Source organism: Euphorbia lathyris, chromosome 5 (assembly GCF_963576675.1).
Source record: "Euphorbia lathyris chromosome 5, ddEupLath1.1, whole genome shotgun sequence".
Classification (NCBI taxonomy): domain Eukaryota; kingdom Viridiplantae; phylum Streptophyta; class Magnoliopsida; order Malpighiales; family Euphorbiaceae; genus Euphorbia; species Euphorbia lathyris.
The window spans coordinates 74,013,093-74,032,361 of NC_088914.1; positions in this window are offsets into that span (position 1 = coordinate 74,013,093).

A 19,269-nucleotide genomic window follows, 5' to 3' on the forward strand; every position below is an offset into this window, starting at 1 on the left:
TTAGTTTGTAAGGTAACAAAAATAAAAAAAAAACCAATTTTATAATTACATCTTCTACCTATTATAAGATTCTAGAAATTTAATTAACAAATGCATAAACCCTAACAAAAACCAAAATAAGAATTAAATAAACCTGTCACGAAAAGTAAAAGTATTGAAATGGATGCCATCAACGAAACAAATCAAAGAAACATCAAATCCAGGGGTGTGAGAATAGATGAGAGGCACATCAATTCCATTTGCCTATTACTTTCCCATTCGATTTTAATTTTATAATTACATCTTCAACCTACAATATTGTAGAGATTTAATTAACATATACATCAACCCTAACAAAAACCAAAATAAGAATTAAATAAAGGAAAAAGAAGAGAAAACATGTCACAGAAAGTAAAAGTATTGAAATGGATGCCATCAACGAAACGAATCAAAGAAACGTCAGATCCAACTGTGTGAGAATAGATGAGAGGCACAATTGGCCACTGAAAAAGATTTGAATTTAAATCAACATCAATTCCATTTGACTGTTACTTCCCCATTCGATTTTAATTTTATAACTACATCTTCAACCTACAAGATTGTAGAGATTTAATTAATATATGCATAAACCCTAACAAAAACCAAAATAAGAATTAAATAAAGGAAAAAGAAGAGAACACATGTCACGAAAAGCAGAAGTATTAAAATGGATGCATCAACTAAACGAATCAAAGAAACATTAGATCCAGCGACGTGAGAATCAAAGAGATTCAAACTGGAGAAAACTTTTTTCCGAAGAACGAAAAAATTAGGGATTTAAGAACCAATATGATAGGTTTACAGAAGTGGTACCACACATGTTTCAACACGGGTCTTATAAAGGGGAAATTATACAGGGGTCCAGGACTCCCAACTCATTACAAGGACCCCCCACACATTAATTGACACATGTACTGTAATTCCACATCACTAATTAAAAATCTTAGTTTAATTTATTTACGGGAACGATACTCTAAAAAAACATCCATCGGTTTCAATCTCCATTACCGCTGTTCTCTGTCTACCGGTCGTCTCCGTTGTCTATCTCCAGTACCGTCATTCTCTGTCTACCGGTCGTCACCACCGTCTAACTCTACTTTCGGTTGCTGGTCGTCGCTAGCTGGTCTGTACTTTATACATTGGTTTCAATCTCCATTGCTGCTGTTCTCTGTACCGGTCGTCACCGTCCTCTAACTCTACTTCTAGTAAATTACTGCATCCCAATGGATTTTAATTCGTGAAACTCCAAAGAAAAACCAACAGTAAATTACTCTGCACATTTAAACGAACCTGGACTTCCTATCTTCTAATGGAAAGTGACAGATTTCAAAGAGTGGAGCAAGATCACGTTGATAAAATCCAATTTCACTTGCGCAAACACAACGAAGAAAAATCCAATTTCACAAACGTGTTTTAGAAAATAATAAAATCAGAACTGAAATTCATACCGAGTCTATCCACGATGGTCAGATAAAAGAAAACAGCTAGCCTCCTTGGTTGGTTTCGGTTAAAAAAGCAGCTAACCTCCTTGTTTCTGCAATCATCAGAGGATAATTTATTGAAGTCGAGTCGCAGACATTGAACGATCTAGCACAAACTCAAGAAGTTAGGCGTTGTTACAGAGAGAGCACATTCATCCCGAAATGGAGAACGGTAACGGACGTCGGATGTTGGTGGAGATTAGTTACGATGGAAATTGGAGAACGGTGGTTGGTAGGAAATGGATATCGTGATTTCCCCGTTGTGTGTAACTTTTCTATAAATAAATTACCATAAATTAAACTAAGATTTTTAATTAGTGATGTGGAATTATGGTACATGTGTCAATTAATGTGTGGGAGGTCCTTGTAGTGAGTTGGGAGTCCTGAACTCTTGTATAATTTTCCCTTATAAAGGGAGGATGGATAGTCTGAGGTACAATTGGAGGATGAATTTTTTTAATTTAAATAAGATTAAATTTAATTTAAATATTATTTCCCTTTTCAACTTTAATTATATATTTACCTCTTGAACCTAAAGAAAAACATTTTAAGTCAATAAATTAAAGTACTATAATTATATAAAATTAATAAATTAATTATTATATATTGGAGACGTTATGATAATGTGAAAAGGCTAATAGAAACATAATATAGAAAAAACAAATATTTTATTATTTTATAATAGTATAAGTGGAAACTTTATCATTTTTAATTTTATTTAGCCTATTTCAACCATTGACTCTGACAAAAAAAAAACGACGATAGAATTTGATGAAAACAAATTGTATGGACTATATAATTATTTTTAAAAACGCATGACTACTTAATATAATATCTATAAACACATATACTAATAAATTGTTCACTATATTTATTTAGTTATTAGAAGAAACTTTTCCTTACAATTTTTTTTTGGCCTTGCGGCCGTTGACATTAATAGATGCCAAATTTGACATCTATTTCTACTATTGGAATGTATCGAAATAAAATTATCGGCTAAGGCTAGAAAAGCAAGCTAATATTAACTAATCTCGTTTGTTTGTAAGGAAATAATGTGTAATGGAAAGTATTAGATAAAATAATTTTTTTATTAAAAAATAAAATATTTTCTAGTGTTGACACCACAATATTTTACAGCTCGTGTTTACATCATGGTAGTATATTTTCCTACAATAGCTTAACGTATATATAATATTATATTTGTTTATAATTTTTATTTTCAATTAAAATTTATGTATTATAATAAGTAAAAAAACAGAAAAATGATAAAAAAAACAGTAAAACAAAAAAACATAAAAAGGTGATATATGAAAAAAAAAACTTGAAAATTGACGAAAAAAGTGTCAAAACGAAAGAAAATGCAAAAACAGAAAAACGGTAAAAGCATGAAAAAAGATAAAAACATCATACATGAAAAAAGGAAAACTCATTTTTTCGTTTTTTTTTCACGCTTTTCATATTTTTTCTTGTTTTCACGTTTTTCCATTGTTCTTTAATTTTTTTCCACGTTCTTACAAATTTTATAGTTTTCACATTTTCTCTCGTTTTTACCATTTCACCATTTTTTTCAACTTTTTCACCTTTTTCCATTTTTTCCATTTTTCATGTTCTTTTGTTTTTTTTCACATTTTTTCGTTTTTCTCATTTTCATTTCATATTTTTCTTTTTTATTACCGTTTCACGTTTTTATTTTTCATATTTTTTCTGTTTTTTTGTCGTTTTTCATGTTTTTTTATTTTTCATATTTTTTGTGTTTTTACTATTTTTACTTTTTTTTTTTCTAGTTTTCAATTTGGGAAAATTACAAAACTGGGTCAAATGGGAGGCCTATTTACATATTTAACCCATTTACTCAACCTACTACATATCTAGACTGATTTTGTGTGACTTTTCCATAATACCCCTAACCTTCCCACTTCCACCACTCGCGAACCGCCGCTCCTCCTATCTCCTTGGTTATGTGAAAAGTTGCTCCTGCATTAATGATTTCAAGACTTTTGATCTTCCTTTCTTCCTTTAAATTGCACGAAATCTGCACCATTTAGTCAAAATCACAATGAATTTCTCTTTTTTCTCTCTTCATTTCTTGATTCTGCAACTTTCCAACCCTAGAAAATGAAGCCATGGTTTTTCATCTTCCTGTTCATTGCTTGGTTTCTTTCTTCTTGTTACCATCAAAGAAATAGTTTTTCTACATTATTTCCTTCGTTCTTCCCATGTTATCATATTGTTATTGTCGCTTTTGGGGGTGAAAGGGGCGAAAAATGTAAGTATCTGTTTTTTTTCTGCGTTTTTTCATGAATTCACTTCGCAATCTATGGTTTCGCGAAGCTTTGCGAAGAGAACGAGCCTGGGAAAGTGATGATCTACTTCGTGAATCAATGATTTCACGAAGATCTGCGAAATGAGAGTCTGAAACGTATGGATCTACCTCGCGAATCAATTAGTTCGCGAAGTCTGCGAATAGATCCTCACGTTTCAGACCTCGCAGACTTCACGAAAGCATCGATATGCGACGTAGATAGTCACGTTTCAGACCTCGCAAACTTCACGAAAGCATCGATATGCGAAGTAAAATCACCTCTTTCCCTGCACATTTACATTCGCATGCTTCGCTAATCTTCATTTCACGAATCCAAAATCCTCTTTTTCCCTGCCTAACACGATTAATTTTTTCTGTAGATGGTTGAATACGTAACATCCCTTTCTGGAAGGCGGCGTACTGGGTTGTAGGGGAGATTATTTTCCTTCCTGTATAGGGATGAACTTCCCCAAGATTGACACATTCACTCCTAAAGTGGTTGGTTAGGAGAGGTTGTGTCAATCTTGGGGTGCACCATGGGACACGTCCATCCCATGGTGCCAATCTTCAAAGTGAACCTTATTAATCCGGTACCAATTTTAAATCGGATGAGTAATCTTGGTGTGCACCGTGAGACACATCCATCCTAAAAGGTCTGGAAGTCCAGATCTTCTGGGATGAGAAATGGAAGTCCAGACCTTTTAGGATGGTTGTGTCACATGGTGCACACCAAGATTACTCATTCGTTTCAAGATTGGTACCGGATTAGTTAGGTTCACTTTGAAATGATTCGTTAGTAGAGTTCATTGTGGCAATCTTGTTGTAAATTTTGATAATGTTATGATTTGAATGTTGTTATTGTGGCAATCTTGTTGTAAATTTTGATAATGTTATGATTTTAATGTTAGAATCTGTTGTTGTTTGTCATTTTTTGTTATATACCTGATAACTTGCTGGATCCGCTTTGATGTTCTTTGCCGGAGTTACCTGCAAAGAAAAACCGGAGACAGGATCTCCGGGAAAACTCTCCGACGATCAAGTCAGTTTTTGTAAGAATGAGTCTATAATTTAGCAATAGCTCTGTGGGAAAAAAATGTGAACGTACCTCCTCCCTTATTCTTAAGGCCTTTTATAGGTATTTTTGGGTAACCGCTGAGGACGGTTACTCCTTAGTGGGCCACGTTCTGAGGGCGGTTCCCCCTTTTTAGGCCATGTCCCTTTCGTGGTTTTCATGGCAACGAACGTGGTTCTGAGTGGGAGTCTTGTCGCTCCATTTAGGAATTAGGGGCGGTTTACTCGCTGCGCCCGCTTCCTTCATTCGGGTCCCGTCCAATCTTAGCCCATGGGGCTTTAATATGGGCTGGGCTTGCGAAATGAGTATAACCCGTTTTGGGCTTCGCGGGTTATCACATGCCTCCCCCTTGGTCTAGCAAGAGCCCTTTTAGGGTCTTTTTATAGGGGACGCTTCGTCTTTGTCCGATTATTTCAAAGTTTTTGAATTTGTGCATTTCCCCTCTTTCGTTTTCTCCAGCGTCGACCTTTTAATTCCGTTACTTCTTTTCCGGCGTTGACCTCTTAATCCCGTCACTTCACTGTGTTGTCTTTTTCATGTAAGTTTTTCTTTTCACATTTGCTCCTTGTTTGACCCCAAAAAGTTGATTCCGCCACCTGTCCCAACCCCTCGTTTGTTACCCAAGAAGGACAGGTCGGGAAGTCTGGTTTGTCAAGAGACAATCGATGATTTGCGGGAGCATTATCCCTGGCTCCGAGGTCTCGAGACGATCATTCCTGGAGAGGATAGGGGACCGGGCGATTACCCAAAGGGATACTTCACTGTTTTCGTGGCCCAGATTATCTGCGGCTTCACTTATCCGCTGGCGGATGAGATTGCTTCCGTCTTAGGCGGTTATGGAATAGCGCCCGGGCAACTGCATCCTAACGGCTGGGCCGATTTGACTCTGGACAAATTTTTGGCGGATTGTTTGGAGGTTCCCTTTTCGCTCAAGATCTTCTCCAAGCTCCACCATTTCAAAAGCTCGGCGGGGTATTTCACTTTCATCCGCCAGAGCGGATACTATGGTTTTGACGAGAAGCTGAACAAGATCCGCGAGTGGGATCGATCTTACTTTTTTTATCAAGTTTAATGAGGAAAACCTGAACTTCCTTCATTGCTGGAGCCGACCCAACGTAAAGAGTTTGAACTTCGGGTATCCCAGCCAGGAAGAATCCGCCGTTATCAAGTTCCTGAAGAGCACTCCACCTTTTGTATGGACATACAATCAGGCCTTTCATATGCTAAGGAGCCGAGTAGCGATTGCATACCGCGAGGGGGATCGCGTTGTCTATATTCCTTATCGTGTTTTTGTGCAAGGTACTTTTTATTTCCAAGTTGATGGTTTCTTTTAACCCTTTGCAGGGGTGATCCTTTATCTCAAATCGCTACAGATCGGGAGGCCAAAGCCCTGGCGAGAAGAAAGAAGCGGATGACGGAAACCGCTTCCGTTGTAGGGGCGGATCCTTCTGGAGGGACGATTCCTTCTATTGGGGCGGCTTCCCCGGTTAGGGCTTCCGCTTCACAAGGTCCTGCTTCTGCCTCCGAGGATCTTCCTTTAACTAGAAAGCGGAAGATAAGTGCGGATACAGAGTCTTCTCGTTCTAAAAAGAAGAACACTTATGTGTCCCTTACTGTTGGCGGCGCACCTGTATCCGCCTCGTCTAAAGGAAAGAGAAGTACCCCCATTCACGAGGTATCTTGATCTACTCCCTCTCGTATTGCTACTTTTTCCTCATGAGCTATCTGCCACTCCTTGATATTTTTCTTTATGCTCTTGCAGCCAATCCCCGATATTAGCGGATGGTGGACTTGGACTTTCGGCCTGGCCATGAACTTCTCTTGCAAGGATATTGTATCTTCCATATGCAATGTCCTCGGGCGACTTCCCTCTGCCTCCCGTGTGCGCGAGCAAGTATCGCTCCCTACTGCTGTGGAAGGGATCGAGAAGCGTTCTGTAGAGGTATATTATTGCTTTGTCCTTTCGCTTTCAAATATCTTGTGTTCATTGTAACCGCATATTTCTATTCGCCCATTTTTATTTGTGAGACGTGTTATATGTAGATTATCAATTTCGCTGAGGGCATTCTCCGAAGGGATGCAGAGCGAGCCCAGGAGTTGGAAAGTCTTGGTACGGAATTGGCGACTCAGAAGTCGCTTTATGATGATGTCCAAGGGAAGGTGAAGGTCCTAGAGGGCACCTGTCAGAAGGCCGTGGGCGAGAAGGAGGAGGCCCTTAAATCCCTTCAGGCCAAGTCCGATGAACTGCAAAAAGCCCTCGATGACCTAGCTGCTTTCAAGGAGGCCCAAAAGAAGAGGGTTGAGGAGATTTTGGCTGAAGATGGCGCCCGCATCTACTGGTATGGGGAGCGGATTCATGCGGCTTATGAGCACGGGCATCAGGGTCTAGTACTTAACCGCCCCAAAGTTCCCATCCCTGAAAAGGATTTAACTGGGGAGTGGGATAAGCTGGAAGCCGAGGATGCTGATATGGATGAGGTACTCTTCTTAGATTGGAAGAGTCTTCAGGATCCTCCGATTAGCTGCGAGATCCCTATTCAGCCCGCGGAAGGAGAGGCACCCCAAGCCGTTTCTCAACCTGTGCAAGATGTACCTCTCACCGAAGAGGTTACTGAAGCGGTTATCGATTCAAGGGTCGAGGATTCGCTTGAAGTAGATCCTCCTACCGGAGGAGATGAGGGAGTTACCGCAGTCCAGGAGGGCATTAGGGGCGAAGGAGAGGAAGCTGTAGCGTAGCTTAACTTATATTTGGACTTTTGTATGTAAAAACCATGTAACAAACCGCTCTGATATATATATTTTCTTTCGGTTGTTGGTTTTCATATGTGTGTGATTGTCACTTTTTTGCCCTTTATATGTGCCCTTTGTCTTTTTGCCGACTCCTATATTTGTGTTTCTTCATAGCTAGGGTGGCCAGACCCTTTTTGCAATTTTGAGTACTCGTTTATCCGCTTAATTTTATGCCTTAACTTATAATTCTTCTTTCGAAAATAATCATAAGTTTTGATCATAAGGTTTTGCGAGTGATGCGTAATCATGCATCCGCCTTTCTTTAACAGGCAACACGTTTATGTGTTTTTGATTTTAACCCTAAGGTTTTTTTATTTTAACCCTAAGGTTTTTTACGAGTGATGCGTAATCATGCATCCGCCTTTCTTTAAGAGGCAACACATTTATGTGCTATTGATTTTAACCCTAAGGTTTTTTGCGAGTGATGCGTAATCATGCATCCGCCTTTCTTTAAGAGGCAACACATTTATGTGTTTTTTGTAAGGAATCCGCGTTTTGTTGTAACATACTGAGTGAATGTAATAACTTTTATTGATGACGAGAAAAAGTTTATTACATATATACACCAATTGTGTGGGATCGAAGCCTCATTAAAACCTTTTATCAGAAAACCCAGTGGGAAAAACTCATAAAAGGAAAAAGAGTACTCGTCATTTCCTCGAACTACTCGGCCTTTCTATATAGGCGTAGATTCTCTAGATTCCAGGTGCGCGGGAGCTTCTTTCCGCTCATTTCTTCTATTTCAAAAGTGGCTGGTCCCAGCTTCTTGGATACTTTGTATGGTCCGATCCAGTTGACGCCCAGCTTGCCTTTGCCATCTCTGGATTGTATTTTATCCGCTTTTTTCAAGACCAAGTCGTTTTCGTTGATTATTACTTTTCGCATTCTTCTGTCATGGTATTTCTTGATTCTATTGCGGTACATTGCCATTCGCATGTAAGCTTTCTCTCTTCGTTCCTCCATAGAATCCAAAGCATCTCTGATGTTGATAGGATTTTGTGTGTCGCAATAATAAATTGTCCGATCTGTGGGCGACTTGATTTCAACAGGTAGGACTGCTTCGGCTCCATAAACTAGCGAGAAAGGTGTTTCGCCTGTTGCTGCCTTTACAGAGGTTCTGTATGCCCATAACATATGGGGTATCTCATCCGCCCAACCTGTTTTTTTGTCACCTAGCCGCTTCTTGATGCCTTGAACCATGGCCCTGTTGTTAACTTCTGTCATACCATTTGATTGGGGATGGTTTACAGAAGAAAAATGATTCTTGATTCCCATGCTTTCGCAGTATGTTTTGAACTTGGCACAGTTGAACTGGGTGCCATTGTCGGTTATAAGCTTCTGCGGGATCCCAAATCGCATGATAATGTTCTCTCGTAAGAACTCGATCATTCGCTCAGGTGTTTGTGCGGTTACTGCCTCCGCTTCTACCCATTTGCTGAAGTGGTCTACTGCGACTATCAAATACTTCCTTTTCTTTGTTGTTTCTGGGAATGGGCCCACTATATCAATTTCCCATGTTGCGAATGGCCACGCCGTCATTATAGTGATTTGTTCAGCTCCGGGAACATGCTTTTCATTCGCATGGACTTGACAGTTGTGACATTCCGCAACCATCTTCTGGGAATCTTCCACCACCTTGGGCCAGTAGTATCCCAGCAGTTTGACCTTTCTTGCCAATGCCGCCGAAGCTTCGTGCGCGCCACAAATTCCTTCGTGTAGTTCTCGCAGCACATAGTCCCCTTCATTGCGACTAACGCATTTCAACCATGGACATGTGTATGATTTCCGATACAAAGTTCCATCCCGCATTGAGTATCGTACCGACTGCCCAATTATTTTTCTGGCTAAGCTCTTATCAACCGGCAAATCTCCCTGCTCCAGATATTGATGGATTGGCATCCGCCAATCTTCATCGTCTTCCAGTTCCTCGATGATCATAATCTGATCAACCTCGAATGCTGGTGCCGATTTTATTTCCAAGCTGCATGCTTTTTGACTCCATGGTTCTCTACTTGCCGCTGCCTTTGCTAATTCGTCAGCTTTTGTATTTTGGCCTCGTGGAACATGCACCATCTCCCAAACGACTCCCTTGTGCGTTAACTCTTGTGTCAATCGGCCGACTACCTGATGGTATTTTACGAGCTCCTCCTGTTTCACCAGATAATTTTTTGTGATCTGGTTTATCATGAGTTTGGAATCGCTGTAGATTACCACTCTTTCTGGGGTGAGTTCATTGAGCAACTTCAATCCGCATATCATTGCTTCATACTCTACGGCATTATTGGTAGTTTTGAAAGTTAATTTTGCTGCGTAGCACAGGCGGATAACCTCCGGACCTTTGATGACGATTCCTAGCCCAGCTCCGTCTGCAGATAAGGCCCCATTTGTGTACATGCTCCACTCTTCTTTTTGTGCCTTTGGACATTCATCATCATCCCAGGTGAATTCGTTCACGAAGTCGGCGAGCACTTGGCTCTTTAGTGCTGGTCTTCCTTCATAGCGGATATCGAATTCGCCCAGGCGAATTGACCATTCCATCAACCGGCCGGATGCGTCAGGTTTCTGCAGTACCTTTCGCACTGGGATGCCAGTTCTCACAATGATAGTATGCACCTGAAAGTATGGTTTCAATCTAGCCGTCGTGGTTATCACTGCGAGGGCCATTTTGTCCAACTTCGAATACCGGAGTTCTGCATCCTTCAGGACTTTGCTCACGTAGTACACTGGATATTGTTGCCCTTCTTCTTCTCGCACCATCACAGTGCATATCGCCATGCTGGTGACGGATACATAAAGAAACAAATCTTCTCCGTCTTCCGGCCTGCTCATTAAGGGCGGATAACATAGTAATCGCTTTATCCCCTCAAATGCTTCTTGACAATCCGGCGTCCATTCAAAGGACTTGGATTTTTTGATGGCATTGTAGAAAGGTAGACATCGCCTAGCTGAGCATGATATGAATCGCCCTAATGCCACCAACCGCCCGTTCAGTCTCTGTACTTCCCTTATGTTCCTTGGCGTCTTCATCTCCATTACTGCTTTAACCTTCTCAGGATTCGCCTCAACCCCTTTGCCGCTAACAATGAAACCCAGGAACTTTCCCGCTCTTGCTCCGAATGTGCATTTCTCTGGGTTCAATTTGAGGCCATATTTGATCAACACTTCTAGGATTTCTTTGATATCCCGCGGGTGGTCTTGCATTTTCTTGCTTTTGATGATCATGTCATCAACATAGATCGAGAAGTTCTCGCCGGATTTGTCTGAAAATATCTTGTTCATCATCCTCTGGTATGTTGCTCCCGCGTTTTTCAATCCAAAGGGCATCACCTTGAAGCAATAAGTCGCCTGGTGAGTTATGAATGATGTTTTGATTTCATCCGCCTTCTCCATGGGTATCTGATGGTAACTGGATTTCACATCGGTGAATGATAAAGCTTCATATCCTGCAGTTCCATCTACCAATATATCAATGTTAGGAAGTGGATACATATCTTTCAGACATGCCTTGTTCAAGTCTTTGAAGTCGACGCACATTCTGTACGTTCCATTCGGCTTTTTGACTAGCACCACATTGGCTAACCACTCCGGATAGGTGACTTCTCGAATTGCATCTGACTTTAGCAAATCCGCCACTGCTTTTTCAATCGCCTTTTGCCGCTCAGGAGCATGTCCCCTCTTCTTTTGCCGCACTGGGGTTGCCCCTTTGTCTACATTCAACCGATGGGTTGCTACGTCTGGGCTTATTCCTTTTAACACTTCATTTGGGTCGGCAAATGTCGACTCACATTGGATCAATACCTCGGTAATGGCCTTCTTTGTTTCCTCTGAGAGTCCAGCCGCTATTCGCACGTTCTTGTCATTCGAGATGGCGAATAGTTCCGTTTCTCCCAATGCTTCCGCCGGGAGCTTCTCTTCGACTTTATCCTCCTCTTCCGGTTTTGGTTCAAGTGATAATGTATAGGCCTGTTGAGATACAAGTTGATCACCTTCAACTATAACTCGCCCTTGGTGTGTTGGCAAATGTAACGTTAAATGCTTCATTGAGATGAGCGACTCCTTCTCCGATAGGAATGGCCGTCCCAGAATTATGTTGTAGGCCAGTGGGAGATCAACAATTGCGAATTCTAAATCACCTCGCCATTTTAGATTCTTATCGCCCATTTCTGCCTCCAACACCACCTGCCCACTTGTTTGGGAGGATTGACCCCCAAAACCAGTTACATCCATGAAGGTGTGTTCCACCCGCTCGTCGTTGATTCCCAACTTGTTGAATGCTGTCCGGGTAATGACATTGCAAGAACTGCCTGTGTCGATAAGGACCCGTTTGACGTCCCATCCTTCAACGGCCATTGTGATCACCAGGGCATCCGCATGTGGCTCCGTGATTCTCGCAAATGAGTAATTGAGGGCATCCCCCCTATGTGTATTGCTCTTTCGCCGTTCACGGCGAGTTCTTTTTGTTGGAGGCTCGTAGATTCCGCCTGCTATCACATTTATCACCCCTTTCTTCTGCTTCTTTTCTGGCCGTGTTTCTCCCTCATGCGAGAGCGTTGTTTTCTCATCAGCTGTATCTTTTCTTACAAATTGACTCAGCTTGCCTCTCTCGATCAGTTTTTCTATTTCCTTCTTCAGTTCGTAGCAATCATCTGTGTCATGGCCATTCAACCTGTGGAACCTGCAATATTTGTTAGGATGTCGCCCCAAACTGGTTCGACCTTTTACCTCAGGGAACCACACATCCTTCTTCAGGGGGCTCTTTTCGATCCAAAGTAACACCTCCTGGCAAGTCGTGTTTAGTGGCGTGTGATATCCTCCACCTTGAAAGGGACGATCGCCTCTTCGAACAAAATTACTTTTGGACTGGGTCTGATGCCGACTGTCCGAAGTGGTTCTAGCGGCATCTCTTTCTCACCGAGTTTGGGCCCTATATTCCCTGTTAACATCATCCACTTCCATGAATTCCTTTGCTATCTTCATGAGCTCGGCTACAGTGCGTGGTTTGTTACGGATGATTTCTTCCCGCATGCTCCAATCTGTGGTTCCATCCGCCATGATGTTGCGAATACTCACGATATCTGGGTTCTGCAATCGCACCAGGATATCGTTAAAGGCGACAACAAATTCCCGTAGGGAACTATAGTTCCTCTGTTTGATCTCCTTCAGCTGCTTATCTGTCACATCTGCTGCTTTACAGCCCACGAACTTCGCACAGAAATCCCGACTATATTATTGCCAATTGTGAATAGATTCTGCCGGTAAAGATCGAAACCAATCAGATGCCACACCGCCCAAAGTTGTCGAGAATAACCTGCAAATTATGCTTTCGCTTGCCCCTGTAACATCCATTAACTCTCTGTAGTTCCTGACATGAGCCTCAGGGTCAGAATTTGGATCCCCATAGTATTTTGGTATGGCAGGCGCTTTGATTCTATGATCTGGAATGAATTCCCGTAACGAAGGGGCAAAAGGTGAATCGCTCTGGATCTCTGCTCTCGGCCTAGGCGAGTACCCCATTCGCTCCATCATGCTTCATAATTGATCTTCTAAGTCAATATCGGGTATTCGCCGGACTTCTTCCATCCGCTGCTGGTGAATTCTGGGTGGCATCCATCCGCCCATCGGTGTTGAGACGTGTGCCTGTTGGGGGACTAACCGTTGTCCCGTTATAGGATCAAAGTTCCATGTGTGCTCTCGCCCAGGAGTCATCAACTCCGAATGTCTGGGAGGAAAAGGTTCCACTTGCTGTGGCAGAAGAGTGCCTTGCACTCCTGGCAACGGTTGGGATGGCTGCCAGGTCGGATGTATCGTCGTAATGAGATCTGGGTGCGAGTAGTTGCTCGGGTGGCTGTGTGGGTTTGTGCGACTACTCTGGCCCATTTGATTTGGTGCCTGAGATGGCTGCGGGAGGGCCGACATGACAGGGATAGTCGGTGATTGTATTGAGATAACCACAGGTTCTTGAGGAGCAGCCGCCACGGCGGTATTGTGTTCGGCGAGGGCCGTTAGTAAATTAATCATTCGATCTCCAGCCGCCTGGCTCATGTTCGAAGTCAAGACTTGTCCAGCCATCTGTACGAAATCACTATTGGACATTTCCATCTCAGTTTGCACTTGGACCTCCAATAACGGACTCAATTGTCCCGAAGGACCCGATGAGCTAGGCACCACAGGCTGTGTACTTGCAGGTTGCGAATTCGTAGTCCGTGGTCCCCTGGAGTTCATACTGGTTGATCTAGTGGTAACGCCGGTCGTTCGTGATGGTTCTGACATGTTCTTCATGTACCTTTAACCAAATGTTGGTAAAAAATGTCCACGCTCACCGCACCAATGATAACTTGCTGGATCCGCTTTGATGTTCTTTGCCGGAGTTACCTGCAAAGAAAAACCGGAGACAGGATCTCCGGGAAAACTCTCCGACGATCAAGTCAGTTTTTGTAAGAATGAGTCTATAATTTAGCAATAGCTCTGTGGGAAAAAAATGTGAACGTACCTCCTCCCTTATTCTTAAGGCCTTTTATAGGTATTTTTGGGTAACCGCCGAGGGCGGTTACTCCTTAGTGGGCCACGTTCTGAGGGCGGTTCCCCCTTTTTAGGCCATGTCCCTTTCGTGGTTTTCATGGCAACGAACGTGGTTCTGAGTGGGAGTCTTGTCGCTCCGTTTAGGAATTAGGGGCGGTTTACTCGCTGCGCCCGCTTCCTTCATTCGGGTCCCGTCCAATCTTAGCCCATGAGGCTTTAATATGGGCTGGGCTTGCGAAATGAGTATAACCGGTTTTGGGCTTCGCGGGTTATCAATACCACTTCGCGAATTAGCTTCAAAACATATCCAGCATTCGCATATGCGAACTAAATTCATCAAGCAAAACAAACTTTAGCTTCGCAGGCTTCGCATATGCGAACTAAATTCATTAAGTAAATCCAAACATTAGCTTCGCATGCTTCACATATGGTCGAATATGCGAAGTCAGACGGAATGGAGACAAATGCGCGTAAATATTGAGGGTATTATGGGAAAGTCACACAAAATCAGTCTAGATATGTAGTAGGATGAGTAAATGGGTTAAATATGTAAATGTGCCTCCCATTTGACCCAGTTTTATAATTTTCCCTTTCAATTTTTTACCAATTTTAATGTTTTTCACATGTTCCTGTTTTTTCATTTTTCATGTTTTTTCTGTTTTCACATTTTTTTTGTTTTTCACATTTTTTTATTTTTTACACCATTTTTCTATTTTCATTTTTTTTTCTATTTTTTTTGTTTTTTTCACAAATTGTTAAATGGGTTAACACCTAATTGGCCCGCTACCCAACATGTTTATTGTATGGGTCATAGTTGTGTCGAAGAGGAAAAAAACAAGCTGATGAGTGAGTCACGATTATAAAAAAATGGATAGAAAAATGTTTTACCCTTTTAAAAATTGTACTTTCTTTATATTTTTTTACTATTGACTAAAATAATATTTCCTGTTGATTTATTTTTCTAAGCAAACAAATATCGAAAAATCAAGAAAATATTTTCAAACAAACAAACACGGAAGTCTAAATATTTTTTTGTATTTTAATTAATTATTGAATTCTTATAGTATTTCCTAATATGTCAATTTAATGTTAACACTTAAAAGTTAGAAAATATGTACGAATCTCTTTGTATCCATTTTCTTTAAAGATAACCTTATTTCTTTGTTATAAGATGATTTTCCATATTTCAATTTACTACTACAGTAAAACCTCTATATATGAATACTCTATATAGGAATAACCTCTATTTTGTTATAAAAAAACTCGGTCCCAATTTGGACCAGTTATAAATAGGAATAATCTTCCAAACTTTATTTGTTATGCACTTTTCAAGTCTCACCTTTAAAAACTATGCCTCTATATAGTAATAATTATATAATTATATATATATATATTAAGAATTCAAACTAAATTATAAAATATTAAAAAAAAACTATTTAAATTATCTATGAGTTGGAAACAAAAACTACAACTTGAAATTATAAATATTTAGTATTCTTATTTATGTTTACATTTTTTCCATAAAACTCTTCCAATTATCTATATATTGAAAACCTAAACTCTAAAGTGAAATTTTAAATATTTAATTTGTTCCATTAATTTCTATTGTTATACATTATATATAAACCATACATGCCTATGATAAAAATTTAAAATTTTATGTGTTGAGAAATTTTATTATACCAAACTCTATTTAGTAGTAACCTCCCAATTGTTATATAAATAGTCTGATCCCAAGTGTATTTCAATATAGAGGTTTTACTGTATTTATACTTCAAAGATTAACTTATTATCTTAAAGTGATTCACAAAATCTCATCATATTTGACCTTTATTTGTTTTATGCGTGCACGTGCACTAATTTTAATCTTTTTTTTTTATATAAAAAGTTATATCAAAAGGAAAATCAAGGTTATGAATTTCATAATAAGCAGGCTTAATTTCATAACTCTCAGCCTCGTAATTTTCTTGCATTTGTATAATTAATTTTTGAATTCTTTCAATCTTCTATATGTGAGTTTAATGTTAAAACTTAAAAACTAGGAAATATGTATGAAACTCTCAATATCCATTTTCTTTAGAGACAAACTTTTTTTTTTTTGAGAATGGATAATTATCATATATCAAAGCCTTGTAGCATCCTTACATACCGAATCCCAAATAATTACAGGGCAATCCTCCCTAAAAATCATCGGCACAACCACCTTCTTAGCCCACACGGCCAATTTATGAGCCGACACATTACCCTCCCTGTGAGTAAAGCTAAAAGAAACCAAAGCAAAACCCGAACTAAAGAATTGGACGTCCTCGTATAAATGGCCCAATGAAATCAGCGGGTCACGGAATCCATTTAACGAATCCACAACTATTTTTGCGTCCGACTCAATATAGATATGAGTAAAAAACAATCTCTGGCAAAAACAAGGCCCTCCATTATTGCTTGTAATTCCGCGACTTCCATTGAATTGCATGGTTCAATAGGGATTCCAGCGGATGCTAAAATCAGTCATTTTTCATCACGAGCAATCAAACCAATCCTTGCGATAAGGCAATTTTTCCCAAGTGAGGCGTCACAATTGATTTTAGTAACACCTCGTGGGGGTGGATACCAAATCTTGTAAGGATCAGAAGCGACTACTCGGTGTGAACAAGGGTTTGAACCGTTCGAACTTAGTTGCCATGCCACCATAAAGTCGATTGCTTTGTGCTTTAGCACATCGTCTTCAATCCACTTCTCATCGTGAACCAACTGATTTCGTCGAAACCAAAGCCACCAAAGCAAACAAGCAAACTTTTCAAAATCAGTATCAGAGAGGTTAAAAAGACATACCTGTATCCATCTCAAGGTGTCAGTTGCTTGGAATTTATCTACTCTGTGTTGCAGCTCCGCTGATTTCCAGTAAGGCTTCAATCTATGGCACGACTTCAATGCGTGAAGCGCGTTCTCCTCTGAACACAAACATTGGCAACATGTTAAGGCGCAATTGATTCCCCGTCTAGCCAATGGCGTGAACGTGGGGAGTAGATTGCGTGTAAATCGCCATAAGAAATGGTGCACCTTCAAGGGAATATTTAACGCCCATAGCCTTTTCCAAACCTTCGGTGCATCACTTGCCGACGATGATGCCCTCCCCAATAGCGAGATTTGCTGATTCTTTTCAAGGTAGTATGCTGATTTTACCGAATAAGATCCGTGTTTCGTATATCCCTAGTAACATTCATCCGCCATTTTCCTTATACTGAGTCGAAGCTTTCTGATCTCAATCTGATCTTCTTCGGTGAAAAGTTCAGCCAATTTCTCGCTATTCCAGACACAGCTGTCCTCTCGGATTAAATCCCTAACCAGAATCGGCCCATCAGATTTTAGACAAACAAGTGGGTGTTTCGCATTTAGCCCCGAAAAAAACTTATCTTTCCATATTCGGACTTGATTCCCATCTCTGATCCTCCACATTAATTAGGCCCGCTTCCAGTAATGAACTCACTTCTCGAATCCCACGCCAAAAGTAGATTGGCCTAGTATTTGCTGGGGCATGTGAGAAGCTAGAATTGGGAAAATATTTTGCTTTAAGCACTCGGGCACATAGAGAATCAGGAGATTTAAGGATATGCCAGCATTGTTTAGTTACCAAAGCCAAATTACAAGATTTGAGCCATCGAAACCCCAACCCACCATTTTCTTTTGATTGACACATCGCTTCCCAAGAGAGCCAATATAGAGGTCGTTTTCCATCATTCCCTCCCCACCAAAAATGACTTATAATACGCTGAATTTCTAAGCAGAAAGAGTCCGGAAGGATAAAACACGACATCATATATTGCGAGATAGCTTGAATGACCATTTAGAGGCAAACTTATTTCTATGTCTTACGATTAATTTCCGTATTTATGTTTTCAATTACTACTATTACTATACTTGAAAGTTTAACTCCTTCTCTGAAAGTGATTCACAAAATCTCTAGATTTTTTTGTTGTGTTTTAGGGCACATCTTTGAGCTTAGAACATGATCTTTGCTCATCGGGCTATCCATGGGTTTGCAATCTCGCGTATTGAATTGCTCAAGAACTTTGTTGATATAAGTCTCTTGAGATAAGGCCAACAATTTCTTGGAGCAATCCTTTGTGATTTTTATGCTGCTTCTCCCATATATTGCATCTCAAAACTTGAACTAAGCCAGACGTTGGTTTGATTTACAAAAGTCTTATCGTTTCCTGCAATTATGATATCATCGACATATAATGATACAATGATAAACTTATTTTCGGAGCGCTTGGTATACACACAGTGGTCTTCTTGAATTTGATTGAAGTCATTCGAGATCATCTAATTATGAAAACGAAGATACCATTGCTTTGAAGACTGTTTGAGTCTATAGACCAATTTGATCAATTTGCAAACCTTTTGTTTGCAGCCTTCTTGAATGAAACCTACAGGATGTTGCATGTAAATTTCTTCTTCCAATTCTCCATTGAGAAAGGTAGTCTTAACATCTGTTTGATATAGCTCCAGGTCCAAACATGCCACAATTGCGAGTATGAGCCTTATGGAAGTAGATCACACAACAGGAGAAAAAGTCTCCTCAACATCTATTCATTCTTGTTGTGTATAGCCCTTGGAGACTAAGTGAGCCTTGTATCTTTCGAGACTACTATCAGCCTTTCGCTTAATCTTGAGACCCTATAATTGGCCTTTCGAGACTAAGTGAGCCTTGTATCTTTCGAGAAAAAGTCTCCTGACAAAAAATGCATCATAATTCGATATGCTCCCACTCGAACTAAGTTCCATATTGTCATAATAATGGGGAATAACACTCACTTTCATCCGAATCTAGAGAAACATTTTGAGGTACATTGACATGATATTATTCCTCGAATTCCTGAGGGATTTGAACATTACCACGTTCCTTAGAAATTCTCCCACTGGAATCGAAAGGTCTGTTAGGCTCTAATTCCTCATAGAGAGTGCTATCTTGGTCGACATCTCCTGATTTCGGAAACTCGTTTTCCAGAAAGAGGACATCTCGTGATTCAAACTCTGTGACTCTTCCATCTTCATTTTGCCCCTCAAATTTTATTATTTATTCCATT